We start from the raw sequence: 19597 nt of genomic DNA, 5'->3' as shown, positions 1-19597 counted from the left end.
CATTTTGTCCTGTTGTCAGCAGTTGATTCGAGGATACTTTGTTGTCCAGTGGCTAACTTTTGCCACAATGAAAGTTAACTCCATATGCAGTTTTTTCAATGTCCATATTTTCTCTGAAGTAGATTGGTACTGCCAGGAGCTGACATGTCTCATAGTCATAACAAAAAAGAAAAATTTCCTAAGTTATTAAAACATTTTAAATGCTATATTCTGTAGATCTCTGAAGGGTTTGAAGATGACCTGTCTATCTAAAATATATCTGCTCAATCTTGAAAACATACCTAATATGACTACAAGTTCTTTTATAATGTCTAACTACTAACTTTCATTTCTTTATATTCTAATAGTTGGTAATAATAACATTCAAGGATCAGAAAATTGCATTACATTGTTAAATGAACAGTATAAGTACAATTAGAAATATACATATAGCATTTTCTAACAATATCAATTTCAATATATATAATTTGTATCCAATATAAAACAATCCAATCCAATGTAAAGTATTTACATTTTTCTTTTCTTTACTTCTTTCTTTCTTTCTTTCTTTCTTTCTTTCTTTCTTTCTTTCTTTCTTTCTTTCTTTCTTTTTTAAATAAGAACGTTAAATCTAATCTCCTTTGCTTAGCCCTTTTCCTAACCCTTGACAACAACTTGTAACCAACCCCCCTAATCAATGAAAATTATCCCAGACCCAAAACCCATTAAAAGACCAAAAAAAAAAAAAACCCACCCGCCCCACACCACCTTTTTGGGAATGTGGGCGTCATATTCTTAATATTGCTTCCTGCTGGCTATGGGCGAAGGTATCTTTATCCTGAAAAGAAAAATTTTAGGTTAATTGTCAAATTCTAGGAAAGGTAACTATATTCTTCTTTATCCAGTCTGTGTATGCTGTGGGATGGTCTGTATGTCAAGTGTGTTGATGATTGGTCAATAAATAAGTCACTGATTGGTCAGTGGCCAGGCAGGAAGTATAGGCAGGAGAAGGAGGAGAATAAAGCTGGGAAGTGGAAGGCTGAGTCAGAGACACTGCCAGCCGCCACGATGACAAAAAGCATGTGAAGATGCAGGTAAGCCACGAGCCATGTGGCAAGGTATAGACTTATAGAAATGGATTAATTTAACCTGTAAGAACAGTTAGCAAGAAGCCTGCCAGGGCCATACAGTTTGCAAGCAATATAAGTCTCTGTGTTTACTTGGTTGGGTCTGAGCAGCTGTGGGACTGGCAGGTGAGAGAGATTTGTCCTGACTGTGGGCCAGGCAGGAAAACTCTAGCTACAAATGGCGCCCAATATGTTCGCAAGAGTTTCCACCTAAAACCTGAGAAAAGATTCTAAAACAGAGCTAAAAACAGCTTCCTAATTGTCTCTCTCAAATGAGCAGCAGCCTGCATGCTTGAGCTACTGGCGTGTTCCTGGCTTGCGTGCTTGATCTGCAGTATGGCAGGAATGAGGCCTCTGCAAGTGGCACATTAAGCTGCATGGTGGATTTAGCCTTTGCTAGTACAAAACAAAAAAAGAGGTTTCTGGGCTACACGCTGCTGGGATAAAAGCGTAGAACCACGATAGCTCCCAGAGCTGGCAGTAAATGTACCATAATCATGTTGGGAAGCTGAGGTGGGTGCAGCCAGCAGCCAGAGCTGCTGCAGTTTAAAGCAATAGATTCACAATAAGACAGATTCAGATGTAATAGTTTATAATGTGTGTAAAATATACGTAGGCTTGAAAGAGACAAAAAAGGTGATATATACAGTTATATAAACAAATACATAGTTTTAAAAAATAAAGTCTTTAAAGAGACAATAAAATTAATATAAAAAATAAGCCACATACAGATGAATATTACACAGAGAATCTGGATTGTGTTGTCTTTGGGATTTTTAACTGCAGAAAAACATTTGATTGTAAAAGCTGTTGAGTTATGCCAAAATGTATATTTTAAAGGTACCTTGACTTCAAAATTTGGATATAAGGACATGTTGCTTTGGAAAGGAGACTCTGCTTTTGTTCCCACAGAAAGCCAGAGGCTGTAGATTTATTCCAGATTAAGATACATCAGGTTTGACCAGCCAAGACCCCCTGAAAGGTCTCTGATGACACCATGGTCCAGATGATCCAATATCCAGAATGATTTGAAGGCAACTGGCTCAGAAAATACAGCCTCATGGACTATTCCATAATCCTAAAACTTTCTTTGTGTCCCCATAAGATACAGCACCCCCCTCCAGCAGGAAGTAGTAAGAGAAGCTATGCCCAAATTCCCAAATTATATGTAATTTTACTTTGTTAAGGTTAAAACCTTCCTTTTTGAAAAAAAAAAGAAGAAAAGAAAAGGGGATGTGCTGTGGGATGGTCTGTATGTCAAGTGTGTTGCTGATTGGTCAATAAATAAATCACTGAATGGCCAGTGGCCAGGCAGGAAGTATAGGCAGGAGAAGGAGGAGAATGAAGCTGGGAAGTGGAAGGCTGAGTCAGAGACACTACCAGCCGCCACGATGACAAACAGCATGTGAAGATGCAGGTAAGCCACGAGCCATGTGGCAAGGTATAGACTTATAGAAATGGATTAATTTAACCTGTAAGAACAGTTAGCAAGAAGCCTACCAGGGCCATAGAGTTTGTAAGCAATATAAGTCTCTGTGTTTACTTAGTTGGGTCTGAGCGGCTGTGGGACTGGCAGGTGAGAGAGATTTGTCCTGATTGTGGGCCAGGCAGGAAAACTCTAGCTACATGTGTATAATGCCAAAGTTCAGGGTTTATCTCAAATCCTTATTCAAGTAGTCTTTGAGACTGGATCATTTCAGTTAGCCCTCTCAAAATTGCTCTGAGCACTTTGTAGTTCAAAGCTGATCTGTAAATGATGTTTGTCAGCTTAGTGATATTATTATTGTCCACGTGGAATTGTTGTTGTTGTGGGGCCCCATCTTTTTCCTGGAGACTTCTGTTGATGTTAGGCCTGGTCATGATTTCCTACAGAAAACTGATAAGAGACTCGAACACAAAGACATATATATGCAGCTAATTGAAGCCTTTTTTCTTTTTAGAATTAGTTAGAACTCTATATGACCATTCACATCTTAACAAAGTTGTAAATTTTGATATAAAATTCATACTTTAAGGAAAGTTTAAAGAATCAGAATAGAATCAAAGAGTTGAGATTAGTAATAGAATAGTCCCTTAATTCATTTGGCTTTTCTCCTGTCCCATAGCAGAAGATGGCTCTCTTCTTCTGGCATGATACAGGGAGTTTGCATTTTCCTTTTAACAATATGCTTGAGTTTAAAGAAGGAGAGAGCCATTATCCAACTCCAAAGTCAGCTTTAAATTTTAATTGAACTGGGACTGTTAGAAGACCAATAGTGTTAAATATTTAGAGAAAAGCTGAAACAAACTTTTAGGAAGATATGAAATTTTTTAAATAATATATCCATATGCCATTTCACTCTGTTTCCTGGGATAGACGATTTGTCCCTTTTCTTCAGTTGTCTCATTTGTCCTGTGTTCTTCAGATTCCTTAACTTTCATTCTCCTAATAGACAAAAACAAAGACCTTTTCCCAAGGTTTTCTTTGGATGTTCTTTTTGGCAAGTTATTATCTGATTTAATGAAAAGGCATGTGTTACTGATATAAGTTAGTTTAAATTGGATGTTCATGCTAGTTGATGAATGATCACCTCCTCTAATTAAGAGGTCTCTCTTGTTCAAATCGAACCTTTATCAATTTTGATGGTACCCAAAGCTTATCTTCTCCTGTAGAAACAAAAGCAAAACCTCATCCCCAATGTAACACATATCCTGGTTTCCATTCTGAAGTCAGCACATCCTTAAAGTATATAGGCTGATTTAATTTTGTAGTTTTTTTTCTATTATCCAATGTCTCTCTGCAGCTATTGTTTCTTTCTCATTGGCATTGAGAAAATTCAAAGTTAATAGAGCATTACGCACTCTATTTCTGGGGGGTTTTGTTACCCCTTTTTGTTTATTTAGCACATCCTTTGGAGTTCTGTTTGATCTTTCTATAACTGCTTGACCTGTAGTATTATGTGGTATACCTGTAATATGCTTTATATTGTAATAAGTAAAAATCTGTTTCATTTTAACAGAGACATATGATGGAGCATTGTCAGTTTTAATTTGTGCAGGTATACCCATGATGGCCATAACTTCCAGCAAATGAGTGATTACAGAATCAGCTTTTTCAGAACTCAAAGCAGTTGCCCATTGAAATCCTGAATAAGTATCAATGGTGTAGTGTACATATTTCAATTTTCCAAATTCTGCAAAGTGAAACACGTCCATCTGCCAGATTTCATTCTCTGAGTACCCTTTGGGTTACGTCCTGCTTGTAATGGCGTTTGATTGTAGAAGGAACAAGTAGGACATTTTTTACTATTTCTTTGGCTTGTTGCCAGGTTATGGAAAAATCCTTTTTTAAACCTTTACTATTGACATGATGTTTTTTATGAAATTCTGAGGCCTCCAGCACATTTCCTATCAATAATTTATCAATCTCATCATTTCCTTGTGCTAGAGGGCCTGGCAGACCAGTATGGCGTCGAATGTGAGTTATATATAAAGGATGACTCCTTTTCCTGATTGTATCTTGTAACTGAATAAATAGTGAAGTTAATTCTGAAGCATCAGGGATAAATTTTGCAGTCTCAATATGTAATACTACTCTTTCAGTATACTGAAAGTCAGTTACTATGTTGAGAAGTTCTGAAAAATCCATTAATACCAACAGAATAGCATACAATTCTGATTTTTAACTGAATTATAAGGACTCTGAACCACTTTACTTAAATTTTCTGATTTGTAACCTGCCTTTCCTTGTTTGTTGGCATCTGTATAAAATGTACGAACTCCAGATATGGGTTTTTCCCATACAATTCTAGGCAAGATCCAATCAGCTCTCTTTATAAGATCAATTCTATTGCTTTTGGGATATTTGCTGTTAATTTCTCCCAAAAAAATTACTGTAAGCTCTTTGCCAAGGTTCACTTTCTATCCATAATTTTTCAATGTCCTCCTTAGTTAAAGGTACAACAATTTCTGCTGAGTCTATTCCTGTTAATTGACGAAATCTCAATGTTCCTTTCCAAATCAAGTCAGAGATTTTTTCCACATAAGTTTTTAATTTTTTGTTTGGTTTATTTGGTAAAAATATCCATTCCAATATAATATCTTCCCTCTGCATGAAAATTCCTGTTGGAGAATGCCTAGAAGGTAAAATAACAAAAATGCAATCCAGCTTTGGACCAATATGATCCACATGCCCTTCATGTACTTTCTTTTCTACCAAGGCCAACTCTTGCTCAGCTTCAGGTGATAATTCTCTTGGACTATTTAAGTCCTTGTCACCTTCTAAGGTTTTAAACAAATTATTAAGTTCATCATTTTTTACCCCAACAATAGTTCATAGATGAGAAATGTCTCCAAATAATCTTTGAAAGTCATTAAGAGTCTGTAGTTGATCTCTTCTAATTTGCACCTTTTGGGGTCTAATTTTTTGTAGCTCTATTTTATAACCTAAATAATTAATAGAATCTCCTCTTTGTATCTTTTCAGGAGCAATTTGTAATCCCCAGCAAGGCAAAATTTTCTTTACTACTTCAAACATTCTTTCTAAATTATATGCATTTGAGTCAGCTAGTAAAATATCATCCATATAATGATAAATTATAGATTTAGGAAATTTTTACATATCACTTCCAATGGCTATTGTACAAAATATTGGCACAGAGTTGGGCTATTCAACATTCCCTGTGGGAGGACCCTCCACTGAAATCTTTTAACTGGTTGAGAATTATTATAAGTAGGCACCGTGAAGGTAAATATTTCTCTGTCTTTTTCTTGTAAGGCTATTGAAAAGAAACAATCTTTTAAATCAATAACTATGAGAGGCCATCCTTTTGGTAACAGAGTAGGCAAAGGAATTCCAGATTGTAGAGAGCCCATTGGCTGAATTACTTCATTAATCACTCATAGATCTGTTACCATTCTCCATTTACCAGATTTCTTTTGAATAACAAATACTTTCCAAGGGCTGGTTGATTCTTCAATATGCTGAGCATTTAACTGTTCTTCTACCAGCTCTTCTAAAGCCTGGAGTTTCCCTGTTGTTAAAGGCCATTGCTGAACCCATAAAGGCTTGTCTGTTGACTACTTTAAAGGTAGAGCTGTTGGCATTTTTGGAAGATTATCAGTTGTTGTATCCTGTTCTTGTATGATATGGATAGCTGGTGACCACTCATTAGAATAATATCTTCTAATATTTCTCTCAGAAACACGTGCTAGTTTATGATTTGTTTCTGAGATTGGAGGGATGTTAATCTGAGTATTCCATTGTTGCAACAAGTCTCAACCCCACAGGTTCATAGCTATGTTAGCCATATATGGTTTTAATTTTCCTTTATGTCTTTCTGGACCTACACATTCAAGCCACCTTGCACTCTGTTTCACTCGAGATAATGTCCCAATTCCTAACAGTTGAATGTTTACCTCCTGAAGAGGCCAAGTTGGATGCCAAAATTCTGGTGCAATTATGGTAATGTCCGCACCTGGGTCTACCAGACCAGACAACAAAACACCATTTATTTATATTGTTAACTTTGGTCTTTGTTCATTTATAGAAGTTTGCCAAAAATTTTTCTTTATGTTTTCTCCTGAATTTACTATTCTCTCTCTTTCATCATTCTGACCAGCATGATTTATTCCAATAGGTATTTGGTTATTTAGTTGCTTTGAGTAGGGGTTTCCTCTACACCTGCAGGAAAGGTTTGAACTGGATTTACTGTGGGGGCCTGCCTGAGGCCCCTCTGGGAGTTTCCCAAAGTCCAAGGCAAAGGATTACCCTGTCTGTCCCTTGTTGATCTACATTCGTTGGTCCAGTGTTTTCCCTTACCACACCTTCTACATACTCCAGAAGGAAGGGGTATTCTGTTGCCATTGTTCCTTGAAGAAACATTGTTTCTAGGAATGACCTGTTTACAGTCCCTTTTCAAATGTCCTTGCTTTCCACATCCAAAACATCTAACATTTCTCAAACCTTTTGAAATTGCTTCTCCTACCCACATATCATCATGGTCATGAGCCTCAAAATTAACCATATCTCTAATCCAATCTTCCAAGGGTGCAGAACTTGCCTTTAACGGCCTGATTATTCTTTTGCATGCTGCATTTGCTTTCTCAAAGGCCAAAGATTCGATTATTATCTTACTAGCCTCTGAATTCGGGACCATTCTCTGTAGTGCTGAAGTCAATCTTTGTAAGAAATCTGTGAAAGATTCTTTTGGGCCTTGTATAACCTTTGTAAATGACTCATTTTTTTCCTGGTTCCTCAACTCTGTCCCATGCATTCAAGGCTGCTGTTCGACATTGATTTAGGGTTTGGACATTATATAAACATTGTGTTTGTACTGAAGCATATTGACCTCCAATAAGCTGATCCTGGCAGACTTGTATTCCTTTATCCCTCCATTGTTTTTCTATATATTTAGTCTCCTCCTTGAACCACATTTTCCACTGGAGATTTTGTCCAGGTTCAAGAACAGCCTGTGCCAGCTCCCGCCAGTCCTGTGGTACAATCCTATTATAAGTTGACCAGGAGTTTAACATTTGCTTTACATATGGGGAATGCATGCCATAAGATGCTATTGCCTCCTTAAATCGTTATAAGTCTAACATTTCAATTGGAATCCAAGTATTTTTGCTGTATGGCTACCAGATAAATTAAGGGTGATTGTGTGAAAACAGGCTTTCTTTTGAATTTCTCTATAATTCATTTTTACAGGTTTAACAGCTTTTTCTAAGACTGTTATCTTGGCACTTAAATTGACTATCTTTTTAAATAGTAAAATGAGGATAAGAAAAGTAATAAAGTGCATAATTCAATCAATATTAATCTTCTCATATAGTTGTTCCATTGTCAGAGTGCCTAAAATTTCAAACAAAGCCCAATTTTTTTCCAATGTACACATAAAGCCCATTTTTTTAATGTAGAAAAAAATTCTCTTTTAAATTGATATCTTAATTGACTTACCCAGTCTGCATAGAACAGTAGAAATCCAAGGGAATTTCAAAACAGCCACCTGGTGTCTGAGGTATGAATCCAGAAAGAGAGAGAGAGAGAGAGAGAGAGAGAGAGAGAGAGAGAGAGAGAGAGAGAAATCGTAGCCACAAATCACAAATACTGGCTAAAAGCTTAAATCCAGCCACAATTTCCTGCTTGAGCAGAGTCAAGCCTGGGCTCCAGCTTCCTTAAGCCCCGACCATGTGTGTTGGCTCTACAGGCAGGGGCCCTGTTCGGCAGGGCAGGCTTGAGTTGTTTCTAGCACCGGCTTTAAGTGAGTAGCAACAGCTGCGTGTAACCACTTGGAGCTACGGTCAGTCTGGCCTGAGACCAAGCCAAGCTGGGCCTGAGCAAGGGAGCCAGCCGCCCAGGCCGGAAACCGGACCTGCTGCCAAGCCAAGCCAAGCGGTTTTTCATGGATTCTTGTCATGTTGGGTGCCAAATGTAGATGTAACCAACCGTCTTACTAAATAAGAAACACGGAACCAATGCAAAGAAGAAAGCCAAGAGGTCAGAGCTAAGAGCTAAAACCTTACCCTTCCTTCTGCGGTGGTCCTACCTCTCCGAAAGAAGAGCTACTTCCTGTGTTAAAGTCTTTATATAGACTTTCTGTTCTGCCTTCTCATTGGTTGTAAACCCAACCACATGACTGCCTCGTCACTGCCTGTCTGTATAGACCTCCAGGTCTTCTATGGTTGGTATTGAGATTAAAGGTGTGTGTACCCAATGCTGGCTGTATCCCTGAACACAGAGACTTACCTAGCTCTGCCTACCAAGTGCTGGGATTACAAGTGTACGCCACCACTGCCCTGCTTTCCTATGGCTTGCTAATAGCTCTGACACCCGGGCAACTTTATTTACTAACATACAAATAACATTTTAATACAAATAAAATATTACCATAACCCTGTGAAAGGGTCATTCGACCCCCAGAGGGGTTATGACCCATAGGTTGAGAACTGATGTCCCAGGTGATAGATATGAGGAAAGGGAAGAGTCAGATAGATATCTGAGTATTATCTTGGTGACTGAGAGGCTGGGAAGGGCTGTTCCTGTGAGAAGAAGGTACAGTGATTAGATGAGAGAACCAAGAAAGAAGACCCAACTAGATCAAGAAAATAGAGGGGAAGTGCAACCACTTAGGAAGGATTAGTCTTCCAACATGCTCATCTCTGCACAGGCCTGCTCTGTGCCTTCATAAGCGCTCAGGAGGAGGCTTACTTAGAGATGACTAATTTGTTCATTTATTTCTTGTTTCCAGGATCCTGGAGAGCTTTAGAATACAGAAGAAGCCCCTGCTGTCAAGCATCTGTGTTATCCTCACCCCTGCAATCCCATGAGTCAACAAAGGGATCCACAGGTGGTTCAGGTGAAAAGTCAAAGTATTGTCTTGGTTCTCTATCCTAAATCTCAGATGGACATTGGTGGACACTGGCCATTGGCAGGTGAGGAAGGTGGAATAGAAGAACATCACTAAGCCAGGAAACCACATTGTCTGTATTGGGGAATTTGCTATGAACAAGTACCCCACACAGACTTGCCTAGCAGACCATATGGCCAAAGGCTCAGGTTTAAATCATCCCATGATACTGGCTCTCACCTAAAAACTAGAGTATTTCCTTGCTGAAATCATGCCCCACTCCCAGTCGCATGAATTTTCAGCTGCTCTCCCACCTACCTGCCCCACAGGCTGGGATTTGGATTACACAAACACTTGAGTTCACTGTTCTAAATACTGCAATTTTTATGTCCTGTCTGCTGACCTTTGCCTCTCTTCATTTGATATGTTTTTATTCTGTAGAGCTGTGGGTTTTGTTTCTTCAACAAAGTGACTATGTGGTTAATTACCCTTTGACTCTTGGGGTCGCAGCCTCCATCTGTGCAGGAAACATCCATGGCTCTAGAAGTTTCAAGTGTCTTAGTGCTGTGGGAAGTTCTGTATGGCAAATGTGTTGCTAATTAGTCAATAAATAAAACACTGATTGGCCATTGGCTAGGCAGGAAGTATAGGCAGGGCAAGGAGGAGAATAAAGCTGGGAAGTGGAAGGCTGAGTCAGAGAGACACTGCCAGCCACCACGATGACAAACAGCATGGGAAGATACCGGTAAGCCACGAGCCATGTGGCAAGGTATAGATTAATGGAAATGGATTAATTTGAGCTGTAGTTAGCAAGAAGCCTGCCACGGCCATACAGTTTGAAAGCAACATAAGTCTCTGTGTTTACTTGGTCAGGTCTAAGAGGCTGTGGGACTGGCAGGTGAAAGAGATTTGCCCTGACTGTGGGCCAGGCAGGAAAACTCAAGCTACATCTTAGCATTTAACTGTCATTGTCAATCTCTCACCCATTTACCACCCCCATCTCTCTGCAGTGCCAGGACTTGTGTGTGCCATGGAGGAATTTCCAGAAGCTAACTGGAGCCACCAAATTATTGGTAGTGTGTTGAGCTGTCTCATCTACCAATTACCTCCCTGGTTTCATCAGACTGTAGCTATTGCAGGGGCCAGAACTCTGATGGAGGAGCAAGCCTGAGGAAGGGCTGCCCATTTACTGACTAAGTACACTTGAGCCAGATAGACTGAGTAGAGGTGGAATACTTTCTTGCCAGATCCTCTCAGCTTCTGTGCAGTGGTTCCAGCCAGTCTTGATTTCCCACTTGCTTATGTCTCAAGCAACTGATTTTCTTTGTAAAACATTTTTCTGGTGTCAACTAAGCACAGAATTCATGAAGACATTTGCCTTGAATATTTGTGGAAAGCCAGTTAAATTCTGCAAGACCCTGAGTTATGGGAGTTAAGGGCACACCTAAGATCTGATCCAACCTCTATCCACTGTGAGGCACTTTAGTAAAGGTGATGATGCACATACATTAGGTTCTGAAGAGAGTCAAGGATGCTCCAAGAGAGCCAGGGGCCCTTCCCACCTGAGTTCTGCATTATGGGCAAGGCTTGGAAATGCACAAACAGGAGGGAAGGAACTTCGTGGTGTTTAGAATATTGGCAATGCATGAAGGCAAAAAGGTGCAGAATTTTTATATCAAACCCAATGTTCATCAAAGCTGAGGGCAGAGTGTATGACGGGAGGAAAGAAACAACTACAGAGGAAAGGAAATTATAGGACCAATAAAGAGAACTTGGATTGCACTGAATAAGAATAGATGATCATACAGCAGTGCCTTGCTTACCCATTAATGCTGAAAAGTCCAATCATTTAACATTGCCTGTGGCATATTTAATCTGACACTAGCTCTGAACCTGAGAATTATTTTTTAATTTGATGTTTGAAAATGAATAAAATATATTGTGATCACGCTGCCCTACTTCCTCCCCTCAAACTCCTCCCATTTCCCTTCCCCATCAATTTCATGTACCCATTTAAAACCCAGAGTCTCTTTAGTGCAGCCAGTATGTGCATGGGTGAACAGCCTATGAGAAACTGGATCCCAAGAAAACCAACTCTCCTTCTCCCAGTATCCCTCTGTTATTATTGGTGAGTGTAGTTTGAGGTTTAAAGTCTAGGGATCACTCAGTGGTGCTGTGTAATTTGGGTAGCAGACACCATCCTAGTTCAGCTGGGGCAAGGTGTGGCTTCTGACCACACCAATGAATCCTCCATCAGGCTAGCAGGCTCTTGCTTCAGTTTCCCAGAAGTCGTGTGCCAGAGAGCCTGAGGTGAGAGTTATCAGTAGGGTGCACAAACACTCAGCACAAGCATTCATCAGATAGTATTAGAATCCCAGCAGGTACAAGGAGTGAAGGGTTCCCTTGGAGAGCACCAGGGGCTCAGGTGCAAGTCTTCAGATGGCTTGAGATCACAGCAGGTGGGATGGTGATTACTGCAGAACATGTGCACAGCTCAGTCAGGGTGAACAGTACTCACATGCTAGAATGTTCCAAGGCTACTTTCCCTTTTGCTGTCAAGATACACTTTAATAAATTGCTACATAGCTTTGGGTATTAGCTGGTGCTGTGTTGTGTGTTGTGATGAGTTGAGGAAGGATATGGACTGAGGCTGATAGTTTGAATAACACTTTACTGTAAAATGCATTTGGGGAATAGGAATGTTTATAAATGTTTGAATATGTAGCTATAAGCCTGTGAATGAAATGTTGCATAACATACAGGTCAAGCCTTGTCCTTTCTACATGGGAATAAGCAGGTGTGTGGTTAGAGTGACTGTTCAGAAGCTCTGGTGTGTTTCTTCCTTTCACCTCCACAAGCCACACAGACATGCAACTCCTGAGCTTTCCCAGATAGGCGAATTGAACTTGGTCTCATGTTGAGAAGATAAACAAACTCAAACTGACTCTAGCATCCCAGGTCTCACAGGGTTATACTAAGGTGCTTCATCTTAGGGCCAATATCTTATTGATACTGTTGCTAGGAGCAGAGAAGCCCATGAGAAGGTATCACAGATGCCTGCTTTGAATCTTGGGGCTACTTACTACTGTGTTGTGGGGAGTTCAGGAAGGCTGGGGTCTGGGGCTTCCTTTTCAGTGCTCCAATTTAAAGGCTTTGGCAGCCATTCTTGTGGTGTGTGTCGGAGGTGGGGCAGTGGGGCTCCTGGATCACCATGACAGGCCAGCTCCAGCTGTGGAATCCTGTGCTCACAAGCTCTAGAGAACTTTTCTGTGCTTCTACTTCCCCTCAACTGGTATGGGCTGAGCATATGAAGTAAGGAAAACAGCCAAACCAGGAAACTCTACCGTGTCAGCATTACTCAGCTACCTAACAGTGTGAAAGCCACTGTGCTCAGCCATTCCAGTGCTGCTCCAGGAGGTTACCATCAAGAACAGCCACATCCAAAACAGTGATATCAATCAGTCATCTGCACAGGTGGCCTCCAGGCTCCTGGGCTTCTTGTGCCTCCTCCTAAGATTTGTTCAATCTTACAGCTTCATCCAGCAGTCCTAAGCTCTGTGAGGAAAGTGCTCTGTTCTCCAACATCCTATTCTCCAGCTAAAGACTAAAGAACTAAAATGACTTTCCAAATGCAGAACTTTACCTATGATTGTGATAACTATGAATGCTGTCCAGAAAGCCACTGAGTAAACTTCAAAGTCACATTGGTACCAGGGCAGTTGAGTAGCTATCAAAAGCCCACATACCACTACCATCCTCCTGCTGTCCTCAGGACCATAATCACCCCTGAAAGACCTCATTTACAAATCCATCACACTGGAGGTTATGGCTTCTGATGAATTTAGGGAGCACACAAACTTTCCTTTTATAAGACCCTGGTATAATCATGTGGCCTGAGATATGTCATAGCACTCTTCACTGTTTCCTTTGCTTTCTTACTATAGTTCATTGCCTTCCAAAAGACATGGGATGATTTCTGGCAGGACTAACCATGCCCCTGACCCCTACCACTTCCACCACTGTGAAGACAGTAGGGGATATTTTCTCCTTGGTCCTAGACCAATGAACAAGATCAGCTTTTAGGCTGCAGTGCTGGGGAGATAATCCCTGGAGCACACTGGCCAGCCAGTCTAGTCTAATTGTGAGCTCTAGGTTCAGTGGTAGATTCTGTCTTAAAAAGTAAGATGGAGACAACACACACACACACACTCACACACACACACACACACACACACACACACACACACAAAGGCAAACCAACCAAACAAAAAGGCTGCAGACAGAAGAGGGGAGCCTATATTCATAGCCACACAGGAGGGTTGTAGATGTAACCAACCGTCTTATTAAATAAGAAACACAGAGCCGATTCAGAGAAGAAAGCCAAGAGGTCAGAACTAAGAGCCTTACCTTCCTGCTTCAGCCAAGAGAGCTCTCCGAAAAGGGGCTACTTCCTGTGTGTCTGTCTTTATAAAGACTTTCGGTTCTGCCTTCTCATTGCTTGTAAACCCATGCCTTGTCAGAGGGTAGCAGCCACTGGCCTCTGTAAGTTTGGCAAATAGGCTGATATGCTAGGAACAAGCACCACATGAGATGTTTAACTCTAGAACATGGGTTCTTCATCAGGCTATAAGCATGGGTCCACCAAGTCAGTAATATTCCTAGGATCTCAAAGTCAACCACACAGACACAAGACTTAAAGCACAGTGTTTATTGAGCAAAGATGTATCTTATTTTTAGCAGATATTAATTTCTCACAATTGGATATCTATTTAACACATGTTACCCAATGTAACAGGGTTATAGGGCTACAGAAGAGAGGCAGGAATAAATCAAGATTAAGACCCCAGAATTTTGGAAAAGGACATGGTGGAATGGCTTTTTCCATATTTCAAACTGCTGTGGCATTTTTTATTTTGGCAAAAAAGTCCCCTCAAATTCTGTCCATTGAAGTCAGCTTGCCACATGAAATAGCATGGGGCAAGCAGGGGCCAGTGAATACTTGTTATCACACCCAAAGTTGGATGTGACAGTTTGGTTCTGCAGCATCATTTCCAATAAACTGACTATGCTTTAAAAATAACTAAAAAATCAATTTGTGAATAGAGAAAAATAACCCACATACCCTCTCCCATAAAGGGACTCTGCCCATTTTGTATGTCCCTTTCCCACACAGACCATGGTGGTTTGTCTTCTGCCTCATCTTCCCCTCAAGGATGAGGATCGATGTTCTCTTCAGCCTGAAAATAACCAGAATTTTATTGACCAGTGGGAATAAAGTGTGGCCCATTCTCTCTTTGGTAGTTAGAAGAGGCAAGCTGAAAAAAGGGGGAAAGTGATAAAGTAAAACATTTTGCCATAGTTCTTTGGCCCATTTTGTGGTGACGGGAGGATCCATTTATTTCAAGCTAGGGAGCAAATGAAAATCCCTTCGCAGAAGGGGCTTAAAGGGTGCTAGCAAGAGAGAGAAAACTGGGAAAGACATGAGGCCTGTCCCGTTCTTTCTTCCAGCTGCCTCTTGGCTTAATGGCAGTCCTGAGACCTCAAAGTTTCCCTTTATGCAGCAACATGTGTGTCTGGCCCTCAACTTTTCTGCAACCAGGCCTAGCCAAAGTCCACCTTTAGCCTTGGACTTGCATTTCTACATTTACACAGTGGAAGGAGACGTGTCAGCTCCCACCAGGGAGTGGAGGAGGACAAGCACAAAGGCAGGGTTACCAAGATGTCAGTTTTAGGACTCTTTTCTGACTCTGTTTTGAAATGATACAGGACCCAGTAAGTGGAACCAAATGAGGTGAATGAGAAAAAAAGTGGAGTTGTTGGGCTTCAATCTGGGCAGACAGCTGAAGACCAGGGTAGTCAGGGCAGGAATGACCAGAGAGCTGAGTCAGAGTATGGCCTCACATTGAGGCCCTTGATGCTCCCACTCTACCTCTCTTCCAATAAGAAAGCTATCTGAAACCCTACCCTCACTGGCCAGCACTATCAGATCAACTTGGTGATAACTCTGACTATCAGGGCCCCATTCAAGGGTGTCATTGTCTTGGTAAAAGGCAAAAAAGGGGTACTATTGAAATCTACTTTGCTAATAGGCCCATCAGACCATTTGCTCATTTTGATTTCTGTATAGGCAGTTCCTCATAGGGACCCAATTTCTGGTGACACTGATGGTTCAGTTGGTCAAGGCATGTATTTGAGAATATCACACATTAAGCTGTTTGGAATTTCTAAACATTTAGAATGTCTAATCATTCTTTTAATTACTATTTTTGTTTATGGTAAATTGTGTTGTAGGATGAAAACACTTTTGTATGTGTTGGTAATTTGTCAGATTGATTATTTCTGTTCCTCATAGGGCTATCTGGGACTTTACATGAAGAGCTAATTCTTCTGTGTTATTGTCATCTGGACCAGCTTTTATACTGCAAGCCTAGCCCCGACAGATGGTCCCCAAGTATGTCTACCCTATCTAACATAAGGAACCTCATAGATGAATGCTAAACACATTCAGCAAAGGGAACTTTAGGGATTTTCTCAATATAATGAGACATACCCAAGGTAGGACCTAGACTGTATTGCAGGATTATAAGATCTGTAAGTCCAGAAAGGAATCCAGACTCAGCAATGAGTTTGGCATTAAAAATAAGGTGTGGCTCACTTTGATTAAGTAATCTATGCTGTGGAAGACTGAAAGTTAGGTTGTATTTATGAACCATACATGCAGCTCAGTTATACAAGGACCCAAGTAGACAATGATTTTACTCAGCAGTTAGGTCTACCATCACATGTATAACTTCCTTCAAACTGATAATACTTTCTAGTCTGCATTTCAAACACAGAGCATATTCCTGAGGTGTCCTCCTTATGAAGAAGAGGCCCAGAATCCATCTTGATCCAAAAGTAGAAAGCTATAGGAAATCTCTATCATGTCCATTTTCTTTGGCTGTAAAGCCAAGGGTTGTTGACCCTTACTAAATAATGATTCTCTATAATGTGGCTCATGGCATTATCAAAATTATTATTTCATCTATAGCTGCACGAAATTTTCTGAAATACTCAGGCCAGGTATGTTTGAGTCACGACTTTCAGATGATTGGGGATCACTTACATGTGACCTTTCTGATGGGTGTTGTGACCTTGCAGATGGGTAATTTGTCCCTGCCAGAGGTTGAAATGTCACTGCTACTGTTTGACATGGCACTGGTGTTGTTTGACATGACCTTGTCAATGGGCTATGCAGCAGTGGAGGAGTATGTTCAGCATGACCATCCCAAAATCTGTAAAAGAAGAAATCTAGAGCAATGACATAGGTCAAAGAATGATGGGTCATGAGAAATACTCCCGGGTTTGAGTGTGTGTTTGGTGCACATTTGCTTTCAGTTATACTTGTCAAGATAAAAGGAACATAGATGCTGAGATAAATTATAGTCAAGTCACTTGTCTCACTTGGTTTCTTTTGTGTCACATAAATAGTTTCACCATGACTGTACTCTCTGTGGCCTTGTATATGCCATTCCATCTGGCTAAAAATGACTACCTCGGGGATCTGGTGGCTGAGTAATACCTGCAAGGCACATTTCCTAATGTCAGGTCCAGGGCTCTTCCACAACCAAAAGCTTGGGAAATGCAGAGAATGATATGGATTGCAAAGCCTTACCAAAGACCCTGAATCTTCATTTTAATCCTTCTTAAGGCAGGCTCTGATGATGAGAAGTGTTACAAAACTTGCTACTGACCCACTTCACATGTCAGAGTCACCACATGTAAGGCCAGATGGAAATACACATAGCTTTTTGAGACTCTGCTTCAGTAAGACAGCATTCATTTAAAAGCACTTATTGAACCTTAAGTATATGCTAGGAAGAGCCTTTTCTTTCTGGTATTTGAAATGAGAGAAATTATTACTGGGCTAGAATGTATTCATGCCTTCATACTACACAATCCATGTTCAGCCTTTATATGCTGTTGCTTGTTCACAGAATGTAACAAACATCTTACATCTACTTCCCTGGTTTTCATGGTCAATGCCTTCATTCCAGAGAAGTTGAAGAATGGACATGAAATTAAAAAGTTATTCAGCTGGGGTCACTAAAGACTTCTCTGCAAACACCCTGTGCTGAGAGTCTGGACTTGAGCAATGAAGCCCAAATGATTTCAAGGTTTGTATGTGGAATAGCTAGCCTTTAGGCTGTCTTATCTAGTCTTTCTGTGTGGAAGACCCTCCATTTCATCAACAGATACTAAGATAGGCACTATATAGGCAGGAACAGGGGGGAAAGCAGTGGCCTCCACCCTTTTTCCCAATCCATCTGTCTCTTACCTCTGTGTCTCATTTAGTGGATACTCAGAGTTATCAATTCCAAAGAAATTAATGGGAAGTGGTGCCAGGTCATTAGTAACAGTTACCACCTGCACAAAACCAACAGTTATTGTAAAAAGATACAGGTATGCCATTCATCCCCTTATCAACATCTTAGGCTCTGACTACTCCTGTACCTAATCTCATGATTGATATACCTGATTTTCTTGTTCTTGCCCCATTTGTTGCCGTGTCATAGTCCATTCATGTGGTAAATTATAAAGCATCTCACTATGTTGAGCCAACTCATATTCACATTGTTTTTGTTCCCTTTCCTGCAGGTATTGATGCATCAGAAACAAACATAAAAGTACTTTGATGCCTAAAAAAGCACCCCCCCTCCAGAAATGAACAACATTCAAATGAATCCCAAAATAATGGAAGTCCAGTCTCTGTGGATACTGGCCTATGGGGACTACTGGCTGCTTTGGCAGCACACTAGTCACAGTCATGTGTGGGAGGCTAGCTCTCACCTTTTAAAGGGTTCCTATGAGGAGGAGAGAGGAATAAGAAACTTTTAGATAGAAAGATAGTGGAGAGGAGACAGACAGAAACACAGGATAGATTCAGAAAGACCTGGACCAAAATCCACCAGCCCCTTCTGTTTCTTCAAAAAGGGTTTTTCTAACAATGCCAAGGGGCAGGACAAAAGACCACCCCCTTGCTAGATCAAAGCACACCACACAGCCAAGCGTAGAGACTTCCAAACACCTGGTAACCATGCCTGTGGCCCAATCATTCTCCTATGCAGTTCTGTTGAGTAAAGCAAGCCCAGATCTCACTAGGAAACCTTTGTGGGTCTCCACAGACATGCCACTGGGTTACAGACTTCTGAGAATCCAGAACACCTGCACAAGCATGTGTATGTCACTGAGCCTGTATTCAGGTCTACTTAGTACTGTGGTGGTATTTTACTTTTACTGAAATGTGATTTTAATTGTATGTTAATAAATAAAGTTGCCTGGGGGTCAGAGCTATTAGAGCCATAGCAAGTGCGTGGCAGAGGTGGCGCATACCTTTAATCTCAATACCATAGAGGACCTGGAGGGCTGTACATAAAGGCAGTGACGAGGCAGTCACGTGTTTGGGTTTACAACCAATGAGAAGGCAGAACAGCTAGACTATATAAAGACATACACACAGGAAGTAGGCCCCTTTTCAGAGAGCTCTCTTGGCTGAAGAGGATCACTGAAGCAGGAAGGGTGAGGCTCTTAGCTCTGACCTCTTGGCTTCCTTCTCTGAATCGGCTCTGTGTTTCTTATTTAATAAGACGGTTGGTTACATCTACATAGTACAGATATTTTTAATTCTCTGGGGCAACTCAATTGCAGCCTATGGGATAGGCTGAACAAGTAAACCAACCCAATTAAACTTCTTATGCAAATGGAATCGCCCTTCAGTTATAAAAAGTAAAATGGACTTTCCATACGTCTTCTTCAACCTCTCTGTAAGAAGGTGCTTCCTCATGGAAGGATCTATTTATACTCAAATCATGGGCTTGTGTCCTCACCCATGGGCCACAGAGTTGGGCAAACCTTTTCCCTAAAAGTGGACGCTGGAAGTGAAGTGGTCTTCTTGGCTGTATTTGTAAGGACACAAAAATTACAAAGGTCTTGCTGTTAGTTCATGCTTTTCCTTAGTGCACAGAACACAGTAAAAATGGAGAAATATTGTTCACCCAAGCTCAAATATTTAGAAGCCACATTGGCAACTGCTAAGTATGGTGATATTTTATTTGTATTAAAATGTTATTTGTATGTTAATAAATAAAGTTGCCCGGTGGTCAGAGCTATTAGCAAGCCATAGGA

The sequence above is a fragment of the Peromyscus eremicus genome, chromosome X, assembly GCF_949786415.1.
Source record: "Peromyscus eremicus chromosome X, PerEre_H2_v1, whole genome shotgun sequence".
NCBI classification, from domain to species: Eukaryota; Metazoa; Chordata; class Mammalia; order Rodentia; family Cricetidae; genus Peromyscus; species Peromyscus eremicus.
This window is presented reverse-complemented; position numbering follows the sequence as displayed.